This window comes from Vanessa atalanta, chromosome 27 (assembly GCF_905147765.1).
Source record: "Vanessa atalanta chromosome 27, ilVanAtal1.2, whole genome shotgun sequence".
NCBI lineage: Eukaryota > Metazoa > Arthropoda > Insecta > Lepidoptera > Nymphalidae > Vanessa > Vanessa atalanta.
Window position 1 is genome coordinate 3,792,844 of NC_061897.1, and position 19,829 is coordinate 3,812,672.

At 31.7% G+C, this 19,829-nt stretch overlaps 1 protein-coding gene across 7 annotated transcripts in view; it reads right to left on the reverse strand.

Moving 5' to 3' along the window:
- The window catches only part of LOC125074411, a 115,424-nt gene extending 96,546 nt beyond the window's left edge, over positions 1–18,878 (reverse strand). For 5 of the 7 annotated variants that reach the window (XM_047685744.1, XM_047685742.1, XM_047685743.1 and 2 more), the window contains exon 1: positions 5,090–5,309. The gene's annotated coding sequence lies outside the window, so the exon portion shown is untranslated. Of the gene's footprint in view, positions 1–4,756; positions 5,000–5,089; positions 5,310–18,822 lie in introns of those variants that run through there. The other 2 variants (XM_047685740.1, XM_047685739.1) reach the window with 2 other exon arrangements.
- Between the last annotated feature and the right edge of the window lie 951 nt (positions 18,879–19,829).

Here is a 19,829-nt window from a genome sequence, read left to right on the forward strand (position 1 = left end):
GTCAGTTATATTAAAAACTCCATCTAAGTATTGCGTTGGAAAAATATTTAGACAACAAAGGAAATGGGATAAGGGCGGGGCTCACACACGATCCCTGGCCCCAGGCGGTGACCTACTTTGCATAACTTCAGCTACTTTTTGGACTTAAAACCTAAATCTTGAAAGATAAAAATGATTCTGTATCATTCAAAAACTATTCATACTTGAAGAGATTAATATAATCATTTAACTTGGCGGTAGGATTTTTTACATTTGTCTGGGTAGGTATCACCCAATCAGACCTACCGCCAAACAGACATACTTGTGTTGTTATGTTCTGATTAAGTAGGACTATGAAAGGGTAATTACAGCCACAAATGACATAACATCTTATTTTCTACGTAAGTGATGGTGAATATTTCTTACAGCGCCGATATCTATGGGCAGTGATGACCACTTACCATCAGATGGCTTATTTTTCCGCCCACCTAGCTATTCTAAATAAAAAAAATCTTCGTTAGGACTTCATTAAGATAATACCTGTACCTATATAAGGAATTAAAATTGAATATAAATTTATACCAATATTACACAAGCGAAACTAACTCTGTCTGTCCGTCTGTCTGTTGGTCTTTCACGGCCAAACCACTGAACTTAGCCTGTACACATTGTTGGATCGAAATTTAAATATGTATTTATTTTTAGTTTGAATAGTATATCGGATTTTATATAAAACTATTTTCACCCGCGTCTTAGGGGGTCGTAAGACTTCGGTATAAAAAATCCTATGTCCTTGGGATTTAAGCTTGCTATTTATCAAATATGTATATTTTATCAAAATCGATTCAGTATTTTAGGAATCGGCCGAATGAGGCCATTTGACCGCTAGTCTAATTTCAGTTAAACTTACGAGACGAAATGTATTACTTGCTTTCCGGAGAAATGGGATGACCCTGGATCCTGTATACTGCTCCCGCATAAATTGACCAATTTCACTAGTGTGTCTACTCCTTGTCTGAACAGACTAGAATATTTAGGCAGACATTTATAGCTCTGACATTTAAGGTTTTCGTACTTGTTACTTTTACGACAAATACAGAGACATTTAAGTTGTTTTAGATCTGAAGCATAACTGTTTCTATAAAGATCGAAAGACCCAGAGGAAAAAACTCGTGGAACGTAACCTTTGATCACGTGTTTAAATACGATCAAACGCTATGAAAATTTGAATGCTTTACTATTTATAACGAGCTCAGCGATGAAGCAAAACATCGTCGGAAAACATGATACTTGTTTGTAGGAGAGTTCTGAGGCAAAAATATCAGAAAAGACCAGCGCAGTATAAAACTTCCAATCATTCTTTAAACAAGATTAAGGTGGCCAGCATTTTTCAGAGATTGTTCTAGAACTGCAAAAGTAAATCTCAATTCAACTTCATATTTCTGTACGTTAGCAATTTGTATTAATTTATAGAGAATTTTCAGCTTCTCGTTCCGTGTCAGAACACTATTTTAAAGGTTTAAACGAGAGAATAAAATAGAGTAATTATTATTTTTACTTCCAACTAAACAACGTATACGATTTTGTTTCTTAATCTTTGGCGATAAAGTTCAAAATAGAATGAGCTCAAACACCTCAAAGTCAAGAAGATACCTTCTTAAGACATTTCTCCAAAGCCGAGGTATCCAACGTAAAAACTAATTTAGCAACTTTGACGAACACGTAGCAAATATTTTTCGAAATGTCATTGCTATAACAATATTGTTAAAGGGATTAGGAGCTTAATATTTTTTTGAATAAGGGCGAAATTCGCGTGCACGGATTGCATTAGTCAAGGAAATACTACATTCCTTGGTTTACGATACGAACAAGGGTTCTTATAAAAAGTTTTTGGTATCAAGTCGGTTTGAGCTAAGTTTAGATATAAAGGAATTCGTCTTCGGTCTAAAACTTCTAACAATGCCGCGGCTTTTGCTGGATTATAAACAATATTCTATTATTTCAGAATTTCTATTGGTCCGATTTTTTACTTCTAAATTTGAAATGCTTATTACATACATGAACGTATTTTTTTTTTAAATATTTTAAGAAGTCAAAGGAGCATATTGCTCGTTAGTCAAAGCCCATAAACACTGACAACTACAATTGAATGTCCCACAGGTAATTACACTGGCCCATCATTCAAATCGGAACTGCAATATGAACAATTTATGTTTTACAGAAAAGAATTCGATGCCACATAAATCTTTGACAAGCAATGGTATATAAGCCAATTATTCAGCCAAGCTCCTTTGGGTTATGACGTCATTAAACACTAATTTTAAATCAATCAAAATTAAACTTTTTTTTTAAAGTATAATGCCACGAATCATAATGTTGCCATATAAATCAAATGTTTTAATATTATTAGTGATCCATGGCGACCTTTCTTACTTACAATTTGTTATCTAGGACAAGGCTGAATTTCCAACTAGGAGTTGCATTATTGTAATTTCTGCTTGCATTTGTATATAATTTGATTAGCGATCATAATTTTGCTGCGACCACGTACGATTCTAAATTTGTTTTTATTAAAAATTAAATGTTTATTTTTGAACGAAATATTTTGTTCTGTTAAACATTAATTGTCACATACGTTATCTGTGCATTTTTTAAGTCACGTACCTACTGGTCATATAATTTTTATTGTAATGAATATAGTCATTTTGAAAGCTGTTATTTATTAATCTGGCCAAATTAATGGTTTGTTAACGAAATTATGTATTTATTCTTAGCTTATGCTGATTGGTATTTTCGTACTCTCTGTTTCCTTACAAATTTAGTGAAATTATGAAAAATAGTAATTCATAACGGCTAATGCAATTGAAATTACAATTTCACTGGGCAATTTACATTGGGTTGTGATATTGTTAGATATTGAAACGATCAACGAAATTCCGTTCAATTGTGATGTCACTAGTTAAATCAGGAGTCGAGATTGAAACTCATTTTTATAATGGCATCTCGTGTTTTCTCGGAAATACGTCATAAAGAAATCAGCATGGGTCAAATGAAAATGTGCCACATGCATATGTGTATTCCGCTAATCCCCATCGGAGCAGCGTGGTGGAATAAATTCATATAAAAATTAAAAAAGAAGAGTATTCAAGCAGTGGCACTCAGACTGTTAAAAATTATAATTTCACGGCTCTGACAAAAACTACGACAAACATATTATAAACGCTAAAAAAGTAACAAAGATTTATTTATCTTATAAACAAATAATGAATATTTGGAGAGCATAATATTTATTAAAATTTTAATACGCTTCGATTAAAGGTTTTGTAATAAAAAATGTTTTAATATACAGTTTTCAATCGAATATTGATTTGCCTTCGCGGAAGTGCGTTTAATATGCAAGTCTCGAGTAAAGGGATTCCATATTTAAATGTTATTGCAATAACAGATTAAAAAATATCTTTTTATATGTTCACGTAAGCGGCAAGCTACGTAACGAAAATGACAAAATTTTGTTACGTTTTTCTGTTAAATTATTTACTTCACTATAATGAACAATGACAATTCTAAAAGTCGGCTACTTAAGATTTTTTACTCGCATTAGTTCATATTCAAATCGAATGCCAAAACTTTTACTCGAAGCGCCGGTAACAAGCGCTTGTATTGTTAAAAAAGGAATAAAATTATTTGCCATAACGGATGAATCAGCATTTAAGAGACAACCCGAATTATTTATGGACGGCATCAGATATCACATGTAAGGAACATGAAGTTCGACATTCCATACCGGTCGGGTAATAGCACCTCAGCCAATGTCGGAAAGTAGTAAAAAATGATGAACCCGACTCGTCTGCGGGGCAACGCGACAAATTTAAGATGATAGCAAAACTGAGGCAAACGTTTGCCCGCGTTCACACAATTTTACGTGTCCGTGTTATAACTATAGGCTCACACACAAGTCACAGTAACTCTTAGTAAGTAGGTATAAGCGATGAGGCCGTTCACAAGGCGCGGTTGTGAATGCAATTATTTGAAGCTAGATGTTCTTACTTATCCGCCATGATAGATGGCGCGTCCATAAATATACTTTCTTTTTAAATCTTAATATTATCTTAATAATGTTTAAAACAGAGCGCACCGCTATCTTCAAGTGATGTAACTTTTATCTAATGTAAATTGTTATAAAATGTAATCAACATTATAAGTATGAATGAGAGATAAATTATGCTGACCTTGTTTATCCAGAGAAGCAATTTACGAAACATTGTTTATTGTTTACATAAATTTTATATAAAAAAATAAATAATCTATTAAATTATAACAAATATAAGCATACAAAACAACATTTACGATACAAATAATTGTGATATGAATAAATGGAATATTTAGAATACAAACTAGTAACAGAGAAAATAAGTGATTCAATATTTTAGACCTTGTTATGCTTAGCTGGGTAAAAGAATAATTTAAACATGATATACGCCGCATTAAGGAGGTCATTTACCGTAAGTGACAAGACAAATCAGTAGACATGTTATCCACTATACGATACTATTTTATTAAAAATATATAGTAAAATAATCAAATAGTAATTTTAGAATTTTTAACCTTAATATATTATAAATTGGTGACATAATGCCAAACTGCATTATACATCATTACGCACCTATATTACATGTTTAGCACCTGGCATTCTATTTATAGCAATGGGGAAAGCGAATCGTTTCGATAGTTACACCAACTAAACATACGAGATAAATGATAAATAAATTCAGTTTACCTCGAACAAGCGGAGACACTTATCACCAAGTTTATATCTACAGAATTTAGATTACGCTAAATAACTTTCGCACGCCTATTTGCTATTCAATGACGATTACAAAGAACTCGTTAAACTAACAGTTCCGATAGCACACCGTTAAAACACCCAAAGCATTCGAAACGTCAAAGTATTTGAATTAAGAACGCGATGGCCGCTAGCCGCCACTAAAATTATTGATTTAGCAGCGTTACAAAACAACAAAAGATATAAAACGGGCCGGCTGCACACCCCCGCGCGGACCGAATCGATCAGAATGATAATTGTCGCGCACAAAGACTGGTGACTACTCACCTAGACAGACGGAATGCACACACCTAAAACAACAACACACACAAATTATGTCAACAACGTTCGGTATCACGGTACACGTCACTTTTGTCACTATTTGGGCACTGTATCGATTGTTTTTATTATTATAAATAGTTAATTAGTGCGAATTAAGAGCGATTTATGTCGCGGAGACGCGAGCGATTCGACGACCGCTAGCAAGATGGCTCCGCGTATGCCGCGCGGCGACCGGCCCCCCGCGCGTCGCGTACGTGCAATGAAAGATAGGTGGCCGGTATACGAGCCCACGAGGGAACGGCGATCCGTCCGGGGATAACAGATCTCGCATAGAGCTCTATAACTCGCCTCAACACCCTTTATGGAATATAAAATCAATACTGTTTCTATTTATTACTAGCATATATCTATATTCTGCTTAAGTTAAAAAAATAAAGTTCTATTTTATAGTTCTTTTATCTAAATATACAAAACGATATACTTTATATTTTTATGATAGGATTTGAATGAGTCATTGTTAACGTGCTATTCGAGTATTTAAACAATATTACTAAACGCTTTTTGCGATTTTGGAAAACAAAAAAACTAACTATAAAATTAACATACGGCGAATGTTAATCAAACTATTGCACTATTAATACTTTAGTTATTCATATTTTAGTTCACAAAGATGCAGGTAAAATATCTTCAGACTAATCCCGTGATGCAATCACCTTGTGAACCACATCTTTCCCTTCACACCGAGCCCGTGCGGAGATCGCCCCCCGCCTCTACCGACCTCTTATATACTGCTCTCTTTACAACAAAAAAAAACACCAATTTCCCAAATTCCCGAGCGGACCGAGCGCTCTCTCGCTCGTGGCGAACCTAAGATGGCCGACGGCTTCCATTTTGATCGCAGATTACGGTCGTCGCGTCCCTCGATTGTTCAAAGCCTAAACGATACCGCGTCCTTACATTAGCACTCTCTTTATAAACATACCGCACATGATTTTAGGCTAATTTTTCCCGTTCTATACAACGGTGGGGTTATCGATGCTCATACATAAGTTAGGAGGCGATGCGGTTATTTGTATTGATTGAAAAGTCGACGAAAGAAAGTAACCGATAAATGGACGTTTTAAAATGTTCCCCGATGCTTTTGTCTCTTTCGTTGTTTGAGTTGTACCTGCGACACAAGTAATAAAACAAGTACGGACCTAGCCGGCCGCTCTGGCTTCGGAATGGGTAAACTACACAGGCGAAATTGCATGTGTGCGTAACGTATTCTTTCTCTATAACGCGATATCAATGTAATTGTGGCTTGATAGATTTTGTGTGTAGCGTGGATTTATTAACAAAGAATTTAATTGTTTGTTTTTTCAGTTAATACTGAAGCACGTTCTACATTTGAATTGTGTTATAATGAAACCTCTAAGGAGTTAAAATTATTTTTAAAGGTAAATGGATATTTTGAATAAAAATCTACGAAATTTAATAAAAGGTTGATTTTTTTTTTCGTTAAAGAGTTTATAACCCAGCAGTTTATATATTTTCCGCAGCAACATACATTGTTTTATAAAAAAAATAACGTTAAGTATTTAAAAAACACTAAAGTGATTACGTGAAAATAATATTACGTATATATACGACTACTTAAGTACCTATTAACATAATTGATTAAAAATATTGTTTTGGATTCAAGATCGGTAATAATTCTCCATAAAATATTTCATAATTATATTCAATGTACAAACTTACTGCGAATTACTGTTTTATTACATGTATAATTCGCACATTCTTATCAAAGGATTTTGATTCTAATCGGTATAGGAATAAGACCTAAAATGTTTATCATAAGTGGTAAATAAATTTTAAAATGTTTTTTGATTTATTTTCTCTGTGTCGTGTACAATAAAGAATAAAGTAATGTAATGAAATAAAATATCAACTTCTGAAAATAATTGGGTAAAGTACAGTGACAAGATTGTTATTATAAATCCCGTGGGAATTAAAACAATAAAATAATAAGCTTAAATGTATAAACGGTGAAGAGCGAAAGGTCGACTAGAGGGGCTGGAGGGGAGGGGGGCCTTACGTGACGATTTCTGCCAGTGCACTGCTGTGAGCCGCTTAAAGATTATTTTTATAAGGTTTACACATGTTTTTGTTATAATAAGCATTATTTACAAAATTTCGAGGCGACGCTATTGTACCTCGAGTTCCTTCGTCTTAAATCATTATGGGAGTAGAATCAGATTATGCTTATCATCATAAGACTGCATGGTCATCAGAACTGAACCATCGCGTAAAATTTCAAATCAGTGAGATAAGATGAAGTGCTACGGATTCAGCTTGCAAGATTTGATCGGAATAAACTGAAAAATGTTACTAGTGAAATAAAAACTTGTAAATAATTTACTTTAATCAAGTTGACTTTAAGAGCATTTTTGTTATCTAATTTACAGAATGGACGTTAATCTCGGTGATGACTTAACTTAACGGAGATTTCAGTTAGAATCTCACGTATTTAGTATTTTATAATACTATTTTTAGTGTTAATAATTCCAGGTTTTTTTACGTATACGAGTAAGTTTTTAAAAAATTTAATCTAATATTAATTTTGAAATTACACAATATTTGTGTTATATTCATTGGTCCATCTTTTTTAATATATTTTATATTGTAAACTAGTAAACTATGAAATTATATATAATGGTTACGAAATACATACAGCTTTTAAAATTATATTTACACATACACAGAAATAGTTGTCGCCTGCGGTTTCGCTCGCGCTAGGGGTTGTTCGTCAGCGAAAAGGCACTAAAAAAAGCCTACATCCTTCATTGGAGTTGAATAGTTTGATAAGATTATAAAAACGAATTAAATCGACATACGTTTTATCATAAATGTCGGTGGCAATGTAAACACACTTCATATATACATATGTTTTTGTATGCATTTACTGGTAGTAAATGTGACCACCGCCTTTAGACATTAGCACTGTAAAAAATATTAACCATTCCTTAAATTGGCGAAAATGTTATATCCCTTGTGCCTATAATCAAGCTTGCTGACTCCCACTTCAAGCCGGAAAACAATACCAAGTATTCGTGCTTATCGGTAGAATGGCTGATATGTTACTGGTAGATCTGGACGGGTTGCAAAAAGCCCTACCACCGATTGATTATTGTAAAGACTATAATTAACAATAAAAAATAAATCAGACTGCGGTCTCCTATCGTGACGTCCAACTTCAGCATAAACTTCCGATCGTCATCTCAACGCCAGAAACAGCCGACGTCTCGATCGCAACAAACGTCGATAAACAGTGCTCGCATGTAGAATGTTGTGGTAACTACTGAGTTTCTGGCCAGTATCTTTAGTAGAATCTACATTCCGAACCGATGAAAGTACTATATTTAATAATACCCTGTCAAAAGCGATTGTAAAAGTATACTTGAATAAAGTAAGTACATTTTGATTTTGCTGGTTATTTTATCTTATGGTACACTGAGAAACATAATTGAAATTCAAGATGATAAGTGTCATAAAGAAATCAAAAGCTAGACTAAATGGGAAGGACGCCATGTCCTAACCGATTTCGGGATCATCATAATTTCCATCGATACTTTCTGAACTCTCAGCCTAAGAGGCTCTACCGGTATTCCGGAGGAGTCGTGTTGCAGATACACTCGTACACGTTGGCGAAGACGTTACGGAAACATCTATTTTCTTGGGAAACGAAAAATATACTTGCTTTTTTCTTCTAAAGATGTCTAATTTATTGGAAAAAGTTTTGAACTAGTAATAAAAAACACGTACTCATAGAGCACTTGCTAAGGCTAAGCTTGCATCGCTCTTTGTTTTAACGTCTTACGCAAATTCAGCCCGGGTAGCTCCACCTGAGAGTCTTACTAATCATCAAAGTTTGTGTACAAACTCACCTCGTCAACCACGTGACTAAGACGTTACGGTATTATTATTATGAAACGATATACAAACTCACCAAATAAATTTTATTCGTAAAGGCATAAATAACGCTAGACTCAATTATTATTGCATTAAATGAATCTGTATTTTTTTTTTTAATTAAAAACTTCTTTATTGTCAAAGAAATAAATTAATTGTACCCAAAGCCACGAAGTAATTGCTGGCAGGGAACAATATCGATCGTAATAAAACCTCGAAACTAAGTTGTTTAAAACAATATACGTTGTGTACTTGTAATAAAGAATTTGTGTAATATCGTAATTACAAACGCAAGGTAATTAAGTCCCACGAATTGCAGCACAATGACAATGTCCACGGACAAACGTCTACCTTCACATCTTCATACTTAACTTACACGATTTTCTGTTTTACATATTTCATAATTATGTTAACTATCTAAAACGATTTTCGTTATAGCCGTGTGTACTGCAATTAATTACTTTTAAAGGTATATTTAATACCATTTGTTTCGTTTCATTTATTCGTATATCAAATACTTGTAGTTCGTGATGTTCGAGAAAGTTATAGGTACTTACGTATTAAAGCCTCCGCAGCAAAAAAAATAGCGCCAATATATAGGTTAGGTTAGGTTTTATTTTATTATTTATTTATGAATGTTATGTATTTTTTGCTGCGGTGGCGTTAATATCCATTTCATCTCTAATATATATGTAACAGTAAACAAAAGTAACAAATAAACGAAAAAAACGCAATATATATTATATTCATTTAAGCGTTTCAACAAAGACAAAGTAATCGTTATTTTACTAGATTAAATTAAACGAAAACATCGTAAAGAAACAAGAATTCCATCCTATATATGCTGATAATAATTCTACAATATGACCAAACCGCATTGAGGCAGCTCGGTGGAACTCAGAACCTCCATAAGACAGGCTTTAGGCCCAACTGTGAAATATTTACGGGTTCTACAATTACTTTACATGTTTTAATTTACTTGGTGGTAGGACTTTGTGCAAGCCCGTCTGGGTAGGTACCACCCACTCATCAGATCTTCTACCGCCAAATAACAGTACACTGTATTGTTGTGTTCCGGTTAGAAGGGTGAGTGAGCCAGTGTAATCACAGGCACATAAGGCAAGGGACATAACATCTTAGTTCCCAAGGTTGGTGGCGCATAGGTGATGTAAGGAATGGTTAATATTTCTTACAGCGCCTTTGGCTATGGGCTGTGGTGACCACCTACCATCAGGTGGCCCATACGCTCGTCCGCCTACCAAGGCCATAAAAAAAAATATATCGACACCTTTCGTCAGCACCATTAAAAGACAGTTTTAATATGTTTGTAATTTACATATTATAAAACTTAAAACGAAATTAAGCATACAATTTAAGTTATACTTCTAGACTGCCATCACTAGGGACATATTTGGCGCCATTTGCACAAGAAACGAGATAGTTATTTTTTTAATTCCCTTTAAAGGCAGGTGATTAATACGAAAAACGAGTTAAAAAATTCATTATTTCAATTACTTGAATGTCAAAGTTAGCTGTCATTCTGACATTCCGCCATTAATTAAAATGGCGAAATAACTAGTAATTGAATAATTAATAATAAATTGTAGATTAAATTAAATATTTATCACGCAGTTATTAAAGCGTTGGATATGTAAAATATTTCTTGTGTATATTGTAACACTTTTTTTAAATATGCCCTTCGTAACATTTCGTTTCCTGAGACAAATTGCATGCATTTGTTTTGTTCATCGCATACAAAAAACTGGTGCGTACCAGTTTTATGCAGATTTTATAGGGCCCTATTGTGACACTGTTCCTGTTAATAATTATGTGCCATTGAATCTACTATACGGGATTTATTATTCCATATGTATAATAAATTAATTTTCGACGTCTTTCTATTTATGCAAAATCGAAATTAAAAATTGTTCTACGTAATGAAAATAATTCCAATAGCTTTATTGGTCGCCTTATTATATTAATGAGGTATTTTTAAATATCTGCCAGCTGCATATTTGAAATAAAAACTACTCGAACGTAAACCAGACAAGTAAAGTTACAAGGTCAATTTGAAACGTTTCTGATGAATAAATATTCCATTTCTGTCGCGTACGAGAGTTTAATTTTACAGTGTTCTTCACCGAATTTCTGCCTACTGCGTACGGGATAAAAACAAACAGAACTACAAACTCTACCTCTTCTAGACTGTTCAGTCAGTATTCTCATATAATAATAATAATAATGTTTATATAATGCTTTACGCGTTTTCTGGGACACGAGATTTAGACTTGTCTTAACCCAGGGTGTAAGGGTGTCAGGGCGTCACGGTTGCATGCGAAACGGATCCCGTGGCGCCTGCCGAAGATATAATATCTTAGGCCCAAGAAAGCAAAAAGTTAATTAGCGATGGAACAACAAAACAAGCTCTGTCTGTCTGCTACTAACAAGTACAATAAAAGTTCAGAAAATTTTATCAATCAATAGTAATATTATAAATGCGAAAAGTAACTCTGTTACCTCTTCACACTTAAACCGCTGAACCGATTTAGATGAAATTTCCTATGGAGATAGTTGAGTCCCGGGGGCGGACATACGACTTTTTTCATAAGCCCCTCGAGGGGGTTAAATTAGGAGTGACTGTATATCTGCTATAGGTTTCAGGATTTTTTCCTTAATAAATCTTGAAACCATTTTGTATTTATATTTTGAATAGCTGCTCATCCTGATTCCGTAAGAGTAAAATTCATACATTAACTATATACACTCCTCGGATTTCTCTTCCTTTATTAGGATAAAATAAAAGTGCTCCAAAATTCAACTAAAACTCAACAGTTTAGCTTGTGCGTACATAGTCAGTCAGGATAAACGATTACATAAACACAATATACACATTAAAACTGTTGCTTTTTAAATTTGTAAGCTCATTAAATTAACATTTTCATAACATAACGTAACAAACGAGCGTAGAATAACTAATCGTTAATTTTTATACAGGATATACGAAATTATTAGTAATTAATTAATTATCCATTTAAATTCTTATATAAAGAGTATCTATTGAGTCTGGTATTTGTCAATTCTTGTCACGGTCAACATTCAGAACCGGTGCACGGTGGTATCTTGATGTTAAAGTAAATTTGTAAATTCCAAGGTCCAAAGGGATTTTATGAATCGATAACTGGAACGCAACAATAATTTCTGTTTGGCGGAAAAAATTAAAAACCCAGGGCAAATTGCAAAAAGTCCACCGTGAAATTTTTAATGATTATTACGTTTAAATGATTAGACATTAGGAAAACGTAAAGATCGTTCGTAATGTTTTAGAAACAAGAAATAACTGCGTAGCGATATATGGAATTAGATTACTATCAAAACTTTCGGCTTCGTTTATATTTAGAGAAAAATAAATGAAACGCATTGGCTCGAAAAAAAAGTGTAATATTTTTTATAATTTCAATTTTATTGTTTTTAAATGTAGCTTTTTTGACGATCATGACAATATTTAATGAATGAACTTGAAAACAAATTAATTTCCCTGGATATGGAGATCCTTTATATTTATTCACGTATGCGCCTTGTCGTACACATAACTGAATATAATGTATATTTATACGTTTAATGTCTTTCTTATGGTCATTGACAAAGACGATATTTAAAAACATAGACAATTTTTCCAAAAACCATTTAGTTTACAGTTTTGTTATAACACAGATAAAAATACCACAGTAATTACTAACTGTCATACAATACATATATTTGTATGCTTAGACATATTAACAGAATATATGTAAATGTGATCATTCAAAACAGAACATACTCAATTATAATATAGTTTTGAATTGTTGAATTTAATTAAAATATATAATATGTGTTCAAAATATACACTAATTTACGTACTTATTATTAAATTATAAAGACATTTTAATGTAACCGTTTCACCATGAGATATTTAAACAGAGTATCCAAATTTTTATTTTTTTTAAATAGTTTGAAATTTAAATGTTTCAATTTAAAATTCGAATGTAAAGCACGTGATAGATAGTTGTATAAAATTATCAATATAATTAATTATTGTGACTTAATATTATTAAAATTATATTATTTTTCAGTATAGTATTTATTTAAGATAAAAAGTTTTTAATAACATAATTAAAAAACGTAATATGACAAATTTGACACTTAATTTTTGTATAAATACCCCTTGTAAGTATTTTACCGGCCTCTTTTGGTGGCGATCTGAAGTGTCAACATCTACGAGATACGTAATGTATTTTTATTTTTGCTAGTGTTAGTAAATTATTATTTTAAAATATTTGTGTATAAAAATGATACTAATATTTCCCTATAGTTGTTATTGCTTGTTAAATTATTGATGAATATATGAATTGTGTCTTTTGCAATTATCAATATACAAAGTTAGTATTATATATACAAAGTTAGTATAATTGTATTTAACTAACATGATTGTATTTTTGGACATTGAAAAAGAGTAACTACTGAGTTTCTTGCCGGTTCTTCTCGGTAGAATCTACATTCCGAACCGGTGGTAGTTTTACTTTAAAATAGTTGGTTAAATGACGATAAAAGCCTACTTGAATAAAGTATATTTTAATTAAGGTAATTGTTTGGTTTTATTGTAATTATTAATTATAAATTGAATAAATAAATCTAACAAAAACAAATCAAAAATGGGAATAGGGACCCGAACAGGATGCGGCTAGAAACTATATAATAGATCATCTTGTTTCTAGACCCCTCTTAGTTATTTTTGATCCGAAGTATCCTACTGAACTGCATACCGATGCCAGTTCCATAGGATACGGAGCAATACTCTTACAGAAAATTAATAATCAAAATAAAGTTGTAGCTTATATATTACAGTAAACGAACAACTCCTCCAGAATCTAAATATTGCTCCTATGATTTAGAGACGTTAGCAATCTATAATGCCCTAAAGCACTTTAGAGTCTATTTGTTAGGTATTGAATTTACAATTGTTACAGACTGTAATGCGATAAAATCCACCATGACAAAAAAAGATTTGTCACCGAGGGTCGCCCGTTGGTGGACCCTAATGCAAGATTTTAAATTTGAAATTAAATATAAAAAGGGAAAATTTATAAGTCATGTCGATTTCCTTAGCCGCAACCCGATCGGGCTCCCAGACCCAAAGCTAGCTCGTGAGGTTAGTCTTATTGAAATTTCTAATGAAAGAGATATTTCACAATCATGGCTAAAAATTGCTCAGCAAAATGACTCTGAAACTCAAACTCTTATCTCAAAACTACAATCGGGTGATTTAGATGCTAATCAATATTTAATTAAAAATGATCTACTTCATTATAAAGTTAGTTCAGATGCAAAACCGAAATTGTTTGTACCGAAGGGTTATAGACTGAGTATATTAAAATTATTTCACGACGAAAATTGCCACGTAGGTTTTGATAAAGTTTTGCATAAAATTAAAGATTATTTCTGGTTTCCTAAAATGTCATCTTTTGTTAAAAAATACATTTCCCATTGTTTGATTTGTGTCGAAAGAAAAGGACCTTCAGGTCCAAAACAAGGGTTTCTCCATCCCATTGAAAAAACTGCTATCCATTCTATACAATACATTTAGATTGCACAGGACCCTTCACGGCAACGAGAGAGGGATACAAATATATTTTATTAATAGTTGACGGTTTTACTAAGTTTTGTTTGTTAAGGCCACTTAAAACTTTAAATACCCAAGAGTTAATACCTATCATAAGAGAAACGATTACAATATTTGGTACGCCATCCTTAATTATCACTGATCGCGGAACAAATTTTAGTTCTAATCAAATTAAAAACTTTTTTAGAGAATTATCTATAGAACATCACATGATAGCTACTGGTACACCTAGAAGTAATGGACAGGTTGAACGTTATGTAGCCACAGTAGTTAACATGTTAAGCACTATATGTAACGATTTGTCAGACTGGCCGAATGGGTTATGGAAAGTACAACAATCTATAAATACCACAGTCCAAAAATCTACCGGATTTTCTCCTTTGCGCTTACTGATCGGTGTAGAAGCAAATATACCCGTTGTTCAAGCTCGTCTAAACGACATTCTCGACAGTAATAGCTTAAATCCTTACATTGACGTACAAGCTGATCGTGAACTTGCTAGACAACGTTTACAGCAGATTTCAAAAAATAAATTCAAAGATCGTTTTGATTCTGTCAGGCGAAACAATATAATCTATAATTTAGGTGATTTAGTTTACGTTAGTCAGGATCACAGACGCAATGATAAATTAAGACCGAAATTTAAGGGCCCCTATGAAATTACTTCAATTCTTTCTAATGATCGTTACGCTTTAAAAGGACTCGGTAATTTAAGAGATACTGTGATTGCAAAAGAAAAATTGCGTTATTGGCCAGGCGAATGGGTTGACGAAAACATTGCTGTTGAAAATGCCATGTAACTAAGTCGCATAAAACGTTAAATTTTAAATTATTGTTAAATATATAATATAAATAAATACAATTTCGATTAGCCCTTTCTGAAGTTATTACTTGGAATAAAAAGAAAATATTATAAAATGATTGTTTAATTTTTATAATTAAATATAAAACATTAATGTTAGAATAGTATTAAGACAATTGTTATCGATAATACATAAAACATCTGTTAATAAATCATTTAATTTGATATTAGTATATTATTTTTTATAAATAAAAATTAAAGTTATATTTTTAAAATACAATTCTTACAAAATTTTATTATTGAATCTTTAATTTGATATTTGCACATTTTTTGCTATATTATTTTTTTTCGAGTTATAAATTTAAATTGGGTAGGTTGCTGGTAGGCCATGATTTGGTACTGGTTAGTTACTCACCCCCAGCAGGTGAATGGAATCAGTATGTCTATGTCACTGGCTCAACTGTTTCGCTGTTAGGCCTTATACTTGGTGCCAAATATCTCACAAGCAGCGAGTGAATGTGATTGGCATGTCTATGTATCTGGCTCAAATACAAATCTTATATAATATTTCAAAATCTAATTCTCGCAATTGTATGAGAAAGAAAAACAAATTGTGCAAATAACAAGTTAATGTTTCAATAAAATGAAACGTAAAAAAATCTTTAAATTGTTACAACTTTTTTACAGTTATTCCTTTTGGTTATTAATACTTCTTTATCATTTTTGTTCCACTATTAATTTCAATTATTCAAGATTGTCAACTATTACGATATTATATTTTTATTCGAGTTGTCCTTCGTGGACGAAGTACTGTCAGTATGGCCGTGATAGATAGTTGTATAAAATTATCAATATAATTAATTATTGTGACTTAATATTATTAAAATTATATTATTTTTCAGTATAGTATTTATTTAAGATAAAAAGTTTTTAATAACATAATTAAAAAACGTAATATGACAAATTTGACACTTAATTTTTGTATAAATACCCCTTGTAAGTATTTTACCGGCCTCTTTTGGTGGCGATCTGAAGTGTCAACATCTACGAGATACGTAATGTATTTTTATTTTTGCTAGTGTTAGTAAATTATTATTTTAAAATATTTGTGTATAAAAATGATACTAATATTTCCCTATAGTTGTTATTGCTTGTTAAATTATTGATGAATATATGAATTGTGTCTTTTGCAATTATCAATATACAAAGTTAGTATTATATATACAAAGTTAGTATAATTGTATTTAACTAACATGATTGTATTTTTGGACATTGAAAAAGAGTAACTACTGAGTTTCTTGCCGGTTCTTCTCGGTAGAATCTACATTCCGAACCGGTGGTAGTTTTACTTTAAAATAGTTGGTTAAATGACGATAAAAGCCTACTTGAATAAAGTATATTTTAATTAAGGTAATTGTTTGGTTTTATTGTAATTATTAATTATAAATTGAATAAATAAATCTAACACACGCAATCTTTCCCCAAGTAAGGTAAGGCGTGTATTATACAAATAGCAATGAAGCAAAGCAAGCCGGTCAAACCAATCAATATCATAGAGTATAGAGTAGGTATAGACTACAGAGGAGACAGTATGCAGAGGTGAAACATTCGTGTCCATAAATATTGATTTCATGTGGAGCGGAGGCAGGGCTGTCCGATTGATTTGTTTAGAATATATTCTGTAATATATCTGTGCTTTTAAAATTTATAGATATCCTTTTATATATATGATTTTATTATATTTAAATAATTTACGTTTTTAAATATAACTAACTTGAATGTTAAAATCGGTTGTTAGAGAGTTTTAATTTCTGTGTAATAGCTAGCTCGTATCATCTTTGCTGGTAAAATTAATTTGACCACTTAAAATTGAAATTTTTAAACATTTTTACTTATAAAATGTTTAACTGTTTGGTGTGTAACTTATTTGTTGTCTTCAATATAATTGTAACCACTTGGATTAATTTGATCATTACGCATGTAGTATTCTAAGCTATATTATATATATATGCTATATTACAGTGCTTCTAACATAATTCAAACTCGTCATATTGTCTTTGAATGATCTCCTACGTCATTATTTGAAGATATTAATAGTAGTTATGTTACAAAACTCAAATTAAAAAAAAATGTATTTTATTTTTAAATTAACATAATTTTATTCTATTGTCTCGTTTAAATTCAATTAATGGTCATGTTCAACCCTATAAAGTAGAGTTGGGCACGCGGGATGTCTGAGGGAAGTGAGATATGAGAAAGACAACTAATTCAACGAGTTGGAACGAGACGAACATATGTACCGAGTTCAACTTCAAGCACTTCAGTCTTCGATACATTTTATATCTTGGATTTCGGCTTTCGGCTTTCAATTACGAATTTGTAAATAATTAATCGATTTGACTCTTTTTTTTTAACGATTCTTCGATATTGGAACTTTCACATTTGTGTTTTACTTTGTAACTATAAAAATATATTTTGACGTCAAATACCTGTTCACTCAGAATGCAAGTTTTTTTTTATTATTACAGATTAAAAAGTAATAAAAATTTGATGTTCTAAAAAAACGTCGCCCTTTCAACGAGTAGTGATCTTGTAAGCTAAGACACGGAGATAGCGTTTGATTCATTTACAAAGAGAAATAGGGCTTTATATATATATGTTAGTAGGCTAGGACATAAGCGCCGCCATTCCGAATCATAAAAACTCTTTGCTTAGACAGGTGGACCAGTCGAAACTATGACACTACAAATTTAACACAAAAAAAAAACATGTAGAAATAACTAACGAAATAAAATACTTTAATGTCAGAGGCATTAGTTCTGCTTAAAATATAATCGTTATTAAAATTAAAATTAAAATTTTAATAGATTAATAGTCTAGGTCTTTTTCTGTAGTTATGAAGTTTCGTTCCTATTATTTAGATACGAACATTATTTACTACCTTTATATATGAAAAAAATTATAAATAGCGTATATATTCACCAAATCTTTGCCACTAGCGAGACTCCAAATATTTGAACTATAAAAAAAAAAACCTTTCGCACATATAATAGTTACTATTGAAATAATACTCCGTATTGTGTTTTTAGTAAACTCGTAAGTATTTAAAAAGAAATTTAATCAATTTTATTGTGGTTTAATAATCGATTTAATCACTACTTCGTTTTAAACCTAACACGATTAATTCGTGTGCATAACTTGCATTGCAATCTTTAGTCTACACTTACAAAACCAGATTACACAAATCGTATTGAGTATTATAAGGCACAAAATTCACACCGTTCAAGTTTTACAAGTATATTTAAGCATAAAAAGTGTAAAAATACTTACCAGGTAATCGGCATTTCTTGAAATCACTTATTGTAGTGTAAACAAAATGATTATCTCGTTCTACTCGTTCAAACGCAAGTAAATTGACACAAGTGAATGACTTTCTGTGACAATTTTATACAAGTGCCGCCATCTGTTAGTAAATTAGAGCAGTAAATTGTCACTGTTACTATACACAAAGTTTTAATTTACTGTGATAGATGGCGCTGTCCATGCTACTGATCACTAGATGTCGCTTTATTTTTTAAATTTAAATATTACTTATATAAGCATATTAAGTGGTTGTCCTTAGAGAAAAATGATTACGTAGATTCTTAATACTGAACTGAAGTTGTTTTCATATATTTTAATTCAAAAGCAAAATTACTGACTTTTACGTAAAGCAACATTTTATTAGGGGCTTAAATTTAATGTGACCATAACAAAAAAAATACTGTTTTTTTTTTTAAATAAATAAATTTCTTATGAGAGAAATACGTAACTTTACAAACATGTTCGTATCACTGTCTTGGGCTAGGTAGCGTAACAGCTGTGACGTCACAACAGGCTTCGCCGACTGGGTCGACGAGTGGTACCGTTGAGTTGAACGAACCCGCGCGTTTTGTTTACGCGGGAATTTAGAGTTCCGTAACTTAGATATATAGATTCACATTCTCACGCCAATCTTATACGAATTAAATATTTAATTTTAGAACGTTTTTTGCTTTAAAGCTTTAGATTAATTAATTTGATTAACGGTTAGTTGCGAGAACGTACATAATATGTTCCATTTTTTTTTATTTTAAATTACGAAAGAAAGGCAAAGGAAAAGGTGAATATAATTACGTTTTTATTATATTATTAAACTACAGTACCAAACGAGGCTGTATTATAAGACAAATGAAAATTTCCAATATGTTAAGGTATATCTTTGTATTTCTCGTGTCTACATTGTTAAAGGGACTTTTTTTTAAACTATCCTATTATTAATAAAATAATCCATACTAATATTATAAATAAAAATACAA